The sequence below is a fragment of the Hevea brasiliensis genome, chromosome 4, assembly GCF_030052815.1.
Source record: "Hevea brasiliensis isolate MT/VB/25A 57/8 chromosome 4, ASM3005281v1, whole genome shotgun sequence".
Lineage (NCBI taxonomy): Eukaryota > Viridiplantae > Streptophyta > Magnoliopsida > Malpighiales > Euphorbiaceae > Hevea > Hevea brasiliensis.
The window spans coordinates 92,208,874-92,217,622 of record NC_079496.1 but is presented as its reverse complement, the minus strand read 5'-3'; positions in this window follow the sequence as shown (position 1 = coordinate 92,217,622).

Sequence of the window (8,749 nt, the reverse complement as noted above, 5' to 3'; positions counted from 1 at the left end):
AACAAATATAATGGATGATTCAAACAGCAGTAGAATCACTTGAAGAATTTTACTTAAAAGAACTTTTTAGAATTTTAAAATTTTATTGGACTTCATTTCTTGAATTTCAAAGTTCTTAAAATTCTCTAGTTTTATATGTGAGTTACTTGTGTCAAAATTTAAAGGGTTTTGGTAATTTCTCCTTCATCACTGCCACTAATAATAATTAGTTAGTGTCATTATATGTTGTAGTATGCTAAAGGAATTTAGTTAAAAATATATCTTTTTATGGATAAAATTAGGACAAAATTATTTCATGGCATCAAAAGTTTAATAATTATGACAGAAAAATTAGTAATGATTTAATTGGCATGACTAAATCTATTTTGACTCTTGTCTGTTAAAAGAGTGTTTTTAGTATTGGGTATGTCAACTTTAGAGCCCTTTGCTGACTTGGGGCATCTATATTTTTATATTTTTGAATCGCATTTATATTGCTCCAATTTCTAGAGATCAATTAATAAATAGCTTGTTGATAGTGCATTGCATAAAAAATGCTGAGAAGTTATTGATAAATAATTAATAAATAAAAGTATAATAAAATAAAATATTAAAATTTACGTTCACTTTACATTTAGCATAGAAAAATGTAATGTAATATAACGTAATTAATTAAATAATAAAATTAAAGTTATTATATAATATAATGTAATTATTATTACATTAATATATTTGATTGTAAAATAAAAATATAAATGATGTAATAATATTTTTTTTTAATATTTAATTTATTTGTAATGTTAATAATAAGTGGTAATAGTTGTGATAGTTGAGTGTTAGTAGTAACTAAATAATGGTAGTGACGGTGATGACAACAGTGGTTAGACGGTGGTGGTAGAGTGAGAGTACTGATGGTTATAGTTGTCAGGTGATGGTGGTAGTGGCTAAGCAGTGGTAGTCATGTTTACAGTGGTGGTGGTAGTGATGGTAGTAGTGAAAGCAATTATGGTAATAAGATGGTGGTGGAGGTGACAAGGTAATGATGGTGGTGTTATTAATAGTGGCAGCTAGGTAGGGTGATAATATTGGCTATAAATGAAAAAAAATCAAAATAAGTAATCATCATATTATTTACTTTTAGGTGTAATTAATTATATAATGTAATTGTCATTTCATTATATTAAAATTTTTTTATGTTATCAAATAACGTAATCAAATATTTAATAATAATTACATTACAATTATGATTACGTCATACCAAATATCACCTTATATCATAGAAAATATATCTAGAAATTTAATTATGAATATCTTTATTAGGACTCACTAATAAATTTATTAATATTGCGTTTAGATTCATGTATTTGGATTTGAAATTTAGATTTTAAATATTGAATTTAAAATTTAAGATTTTAAGTTTATAATTATGGAGATAAGAGTCCAATAAAAATTTTGTTAGTTTGATTTTGAATTTCAAATAACATAAGTATTGTTATTATTTTAAATCCTTATCTTTTTAGGTCTTTATATTATTTTGAATTTGATCAAAATTTAAATTTATATTTTTTAAATCTCTCAAATAAGGTATTTGATTAAATTTAAATTCATAACTTCAAATTCGTAAATCCAAACACAACTTAATATAATTTTATATATTTATAAAACTCTTATAATAATTAAGTTTATTTTTTAGGAAAGAATCGATTAAAATAAAAAAATAGGTTAATTATTACAAACCAGAGAAAGAGGTAAATAGATAAATAACCATATGAAGAAAGAAATAATTTCGAAATATTTTATTTAATGGATTTCTCAAATTTTTTTAATATATTACAATGGTTTGGAATAGATTTCTTTTTTCTGGGGATGTATATTTTATTTATGTCTATGAAATTTCAAATTTAAACCTCAATTAAAATTAAAGGAATAGAAAAATATTTTACTTATATTTATGAGATTCTAATGAATTTAGATAGATATCATATGATATAAAATTTAATTTTAATTGAGCCTCTCTTATGCTATGGGTTAAGGTAGATTCATGACTCACATTTGTTAGGTTGAGGTCCATTCTACTGCGGAATTCTACAGAAACGAAGCTATTATTATTATTATTATTATTATTATTATTATTATTATTATTATTATTATTATTTTCAGAGAACTTTTCTGTATTTTTTTTTTATCTTTTTCCAAAGGCTTGCCCTTTAGTTCTTGCCAGCTAGTGGCTTCCCATGCCCGGAGGCTCTTTCTCCTCCATCCAGAAGTTGGTTCTTCCTTCCTCACCTTGTGGTGAGACTCGTATATAATTTTGGTTGTGTGCTTTTGTGTTGCATGCTAGTCGAGTATTGTCATGGTGAGAGTTAAGATTGTGCATGGTTTTTGAGAGTTCATAATTAAACTGAAAAATCGTAACGAATCGATAAAAATTATATTAAATTGAATTTATTTTAATATTTTAATTTGATTATAATTATTTATCAAGAATCGAACTAAAATTGTATTAAAACAAAATTGAGAATTGAATTTATAACATATTTTTTTTATAATTTTTTTAGATATATTATATACTTTCAATAAAATTATATATATTTATTTATGAATATATGATTATGAACTGAATACAATCTGATATTATATTTTATTTCTTTATATTTTCTTAATAATTTTAGTTATAAATACATTAAATTACATTATAATTCTTAATTATAAGTCTATTACTATATTATATGGGTAAACTACAATTTAATTTTTGATATTTGGTAAAATTTATAACTTAGTCCCTGTATACTCAAAATTAAGTAATTTAGCCTCTGAAATGATAAAACCTACAACTTAGTTCCTGTTATTAAAATTTCAGTAAAGTTATTATTAATTCTAACAAAAATACCAAAATATCCTTAATCCTATTTTGAATTTAAAAATAATATAAATCTTTTATTTTATTTTATTTTATTTTTTAAAAAAAGGGTCCATTCTACATTGGTACTTTTGCATACTTGAGATTTCCAATTTCTCAGCTCGAATTACATGTGTCCTTAATGATATTAGTATTCAATCCACCCCCCTCCGAAAGTGGGTGATTCAATTTCTAGTAATATGCATGCAAGAAAATAAAGAGGAAGACCAAACTCTCTTTTGGTAAAGAAAAGCTAAATAAAAACACTCACAATTTTTATATAAAGAAGGCAAACGACCTTCTTTTTCTCTCTGAGGATGTCTGTGCTGCCTGTAAAGGATTGTTTTTATTCTTAGTTTTAAAGCTACAATCTCCATTAAGACCTTTATTCATTTGGGAAATAGAAAAGAAGTGTAAATAAAAATTAATATCCGAAGCATAAGAATTCTATTTTAAATTTATTTTCTTTTTATAAAAACTAGAAGAGAATTTTCTAACCTAAATATTATTTAAATTGAAAGATATATTTATCATTATATTAAATTTTAGGATGATTAAATAAACAAATTAGTAAGTATCCAATCTCAAGTCGATCGGCTAAGAGTTAAAAAGATTTATTCTTTTTATGGTCAGACATATTCTTCTCCTTTTAACTGCTTTTTTTTTTTTTCAAATTTTTTTAATTTTTCTTTTTCACAAGATTAAACCGTAGAGTCATTAAGTCAAAACAAACAATATATTATAAAGTAAACACTATTACAATATGTTGTTCTATGTTGGTTATTTCTCCATTACGATGTAGGGTAAGGGCAGATTAAAAAATTTATTGTTATTGGACAATGTCAATATACAAACATACATAGACACTCACACCTATACAATATTCATAATTATAATCTTATATCAAAAAATAAAAGTGAATTTAGAATAATAGTTTTTGTTACTTGTCAAATTATTTTTAACATTTTATATTTAATATCAAAAATAAATTACTTTTTAAATTTACTATTAAATTTGACATATTAATTTAATTTCAAATTTTAAAGGGAGTTGTTTCTTTCCATACCATCATTAACAAGCTGGGAATGATAGAAAAATATTATCCAGCTTGCGGCCGAAGAGGGGGTGGGGGTGTGGTAATGGTGGGTGTGGTAATTGTATTAGCTCGTGCTAAATGTGCCAAAATTAGTTAGGGAGCTTTGTAAGTTATGCCACATCTAGTTTCTGTAACTAAGTTAGTTAGTTTGGTAGAGAGCAGTTATTATCTATCTGTGTATATATAAGATAAACTCAGCTACTTTGCCACTCTGTAACTAATTCTTTTTGATTCAGTAAAGTCTCTACTTCTGGGTAAAGTCTCTACTTTCGAATTCAATATAAATTAGACGAGAAACAGAGAAAACAACAAAATAAATAAAGAATCATCACTGATCAGAGGGTATATTCCGTTGACACCAAAATATTTTGGAGGTGTAAAGTAATTTGACTTAAAAATCAAATAATAATTGTTTAGTTTTTAATAAATTAAGTAAAATTAAAGTTTAGGATGTTATAGTATTATTTTTTTCTTTATTTGCAATTGTATTTTAAAAAGATTTTTTCATCGGTAATTTGGCATAAGCCTTACTTATTTCAAGATGAATTAATATAAACGGGTTGGCTTGGTAGATAAATGTTGTGTAAAATTTTGCAAGTGCACAAATTATTAACAAGTAATAATGTAGTGAGCAGAGTATCGTTCCCACGAGGGCCATATTAAATACCAAACTATAATGATTCTAATTATTTAGACGTTTGAATTGTAGAGAAGTAGCAATTAAATCTAATTTAATGAAATAAAATTTAATGCAATTAACTAAACTTGAATATCAATTAATAAAAACATTTTAGAGCTAGAGGTTCACAATTTAATCAATTATAAATAAATCCAATTCTTTCAATAAATAAGAAATTATTATTTTGAAGGAAATTAATCATAAGTTATCTTACGTTCTCTCTCTAGGCACTCAAGGTACATTTTAATTAACTAAAATCCTACTTTCGTTGTGAATAAATTAATTAAATTCCATTATGTTTCTTGATTGATTATTAGATCCATATAGAATTCTAGCATATTTCTAAATCAAGAACCCTAAGCTCAAAATCTTGTTATTAGAATATTAATTCTTACTTTTCAGTCCTTTAATTAATATTTAGTATTAATACTAAGTGGATACCAACACATAACATGTATTAAGAACACAAGAGATTGAATAAAAAAATAAGATGCCTAATATATTAAATAAAATCAAATCATATCTATATTGAAAGTACTACATCCCTAACTCTAGAATAAGGGAACTACTCAAATATTGTGAGTTTTACAATCAAATTTATAAAATAATAAAGAGGAGACATGAGAAGTGAAGGGCAGTTTTGGGAAGCGTGGTTAGGGCCTTAGAGGTTGGATTTCAAAAATTTTCTAGGATTTTATGCAAACATACAAGTGTACTATGATCCTAGCCAACAACTAATGCCCTAAAGCATGTCAAAACACTCTTTTAACATGCATTTGATATTCAGTTGCCATCAAGGATTGTTGATTAACTATTAATCAAACCAAACCCTAGCTTTAATAGGGATTGAAGGAGAGTAACCTCAAAGGCACTGAATTACACTTCTTACTCCCTTAGGTAGTCTCTAAGAGCTCCACTTGTAGCTCCTCTAGCTCGTCCACCACAAGCTACCATCAAAATCACCTTTGATAACCCATATCCTCTCTTAGGTGTTTACCCACCACTAACTATTAGGGTATTTGTTTTAGGTGATATTTTAAAGGATGTAAGTGGCTAGAAGCAATTTCCAGAGTTTTTGATTTAAGAAAGAAACAAGCTTTCTTTCAAGCATCAATGGAAGAAAAACAAAGAGAGAGAAACGCTCTTGTTGCCGTCCAAGGTGAAAAAGGAAGAAGAAGATTAAGTTTTCTTCTTATCTGCCATTTATATACAAGAGACAAAAACATTAAATGGTTGCCACATGTCATCATCCAATTCAATCTTGCTTTTAAGTTGTCTTAATCTCATTAATCCACTTGTCAAGGCAAGATTCAATCATTTAAATATCATCTTCCATCACATGGAAGACAAATGACACACATCAATAGGTGCCACGTGTCACCATCTCATAGTGCCACGTGTCACCATGTAAAATTACCATTTTGCTCTTGTATTGAATTTTGAGTTCTCAACCCAAAATAGTAATTTCTCTATCAAATTAATTTATATCACATATAAATTAATTAATCAATTAATCTCCATTCACTAATTTCACTATTAAATTCATATTTAAACTCTTTAAATATAAATTCAACTTTTATCATACATCCAATATTCTAGATTTGGCTTCAAGTCATGCTAGGAACTTTGCAATCTTATTACAAAACAATTCTATTTAATTAATTAATCAAACTCTTTAATTAATCAATTAAATCATAACTAACTTGGTAGTTAACTTGTGTAGGTGTGTGATTTACTAGGTTCATTACTAATTGGTAATGAGAAATGATATTAACTCTTAATATCATTAAAACTCTTCTAATCCATAAATGATTTCCCCAAATCATTTTAAACATCTCATAGACCATGGTAGACACCTAGCATAGCATGCCATGGCCACCCAATTAGTAATAAGAAATATCTTAAAATGAACCTTTAATCATATGTCACCATGCACTAAAATTCTTCCATATTATATCCCAATCCCATTAAGGGTCATGGTTGAGTCAAACCCCTTATTGTGGAATTTTATGCACTCATTTGAAATCTGATTCTTAACATATAAGACTTTACCATCAAAAAACACTTTTTGTAACACCCCTATTTGCATAGTCTGGTATATTTCACTATTCTGGTGACCGGTGTCGGTCTGGATAATTATGGGAATTAAAACCATGTCTAAGACAATTAGATAAGCTCTGAACATAAATAATTAGTAATTATCAATTGGTTAAGTATAAATAAGAAAAACATAATATAAGAAGTTAAATGAGCCGAGAGTTATAGCGATGGGTGACCTTCTCGGGAACGACTGTGAGGTCGATTTAAACTCAAATTTTGAATCGTAAAATATGAAGCCGCGGTCCTTAGGACTATTGCCAACACAGTGGAAGAGAGAAAATCACGAAAAAGAATTGTTAAGCCAGTCAAATAATTAGGTCAGGGATCCGGAAGAAATATTGAATTATTTGCAAACTGGATCGAACCGGCGAGGGGCAATTTGGTCAATTGACCCATAGAGTTGACTCCTGACCTGACTATCAAATAAAATCGGAGAAAAGAAAATTTTGGGATCAAAAACTAAATTAAAGAACTAATGGAAAAATAAAGAAAAAAGAAAAGAAAATGAAATTTGAATTATGACATTATCCAAATGACATCATACATGATGTCAAAGATGCAATTTATTTAATTAAAGTTGACTAAGTCAAAATTTAAGATAATTAGACACATAAAACAAAAGAAAAAAACAAAAATAAACAACACTCTTCTTCCTTGCCGTGAACCTTCACCCTTCTCTCTCCCTCTCCATTTTTAAAACCTCCATTAAAGCTTGGGTAAAGCTTGATTTTACCCCACTAAACCCTAAGCCCCCCATAATTATCTCATAAAACCTTGTTAACCTCACTTGAGAAGAATATTGACCAAGAAAAAAAGGAAGAAAAGAAGAAGAAAATTGAAGATTGAACATCAAAGTGAGGTTAGTTATTTGAATTGAAATTTTAGTCTATTAGTTGTGTTTGTGGTATGAATAACCTAGAAATTAACTAAAATGAAAAGAAAACAATTGTTGGAGGACTATATGTAAATTTCAGCTAGCCTATGTAGAGGAGTGATTTGCATGTGTTTGATTGAATTAAATATGTTAGAAAGCTTGAATGAGTTGAGAAATGATGTTGGTATGCTTGGAATCAATTAAATGTAACAAATCAAATGAGTTAGGGTTTTGGCACCTAGGGTTTGGGAGATAAAATTTTGAGAATTTGTCAAATGGTGTATTTGACCTTGTTTGAGCTAAAAAATGGTCATATGTGACCAATTGTGATATGTTGGAAGTGTGAGAATCAAGTGGAAATGCGGATTGGTTATGGGCATTCTACAGGCAGCAGGATCAAGGTCTTTTTCAGGGACCAAAACTGAAAATTTACCAACCCAATTGGTGTGAGGCCAATTGGGAATGAAACTAGACACAAAATGACACATTTTTTATTTAGGAATCATGCCAAAAAAGTGACCATAGCATAGTGAACAAATTGACCAAATTCGAAAATGGGTGTTCTGCCCTGTACAAAAATGACCAAATGAACAGTGTTTGTTCATTTGGCCATAACTTGAGCTAGGCAGGTCTAAATGACCTGAAATTTTTCCAATAGAAAGCTGAGATATATACCTACAACTTTCATGAAGAACACAAACCCAAATTATGCCTTTAACCAAGATATTTAGTCACCCAAATTTAGTGACCTAAAACTGCTAGAACCAGTTTTGGTGCCCAGAAATCTGGTTTAGGCCAATCCGGCCAGCCATGTTCAAATGGCTATAACTTGAGCTACAAAACTCTAAATGGAGTGATTCAAAAAGGAAAATAAAGTTAAGACAATATGGAATAATTTTTATGAGGAAAACTTAGCCAAATTCTAACAGTAACATGACCAATGGAATAGTGCAACATAAGACACTAAAACTGAAAATTTACAATTTTGCCTAAAAGACTTTAAGTTTTGAGAAAATGACCAAAACTAATAAGTTAGGTAACTAAAATGTGGTATGTGAGTATAATTGGATTCCCTATACCTTTTAAGCATAAGTAAGTCAATATTTTGACTTGAATAATACT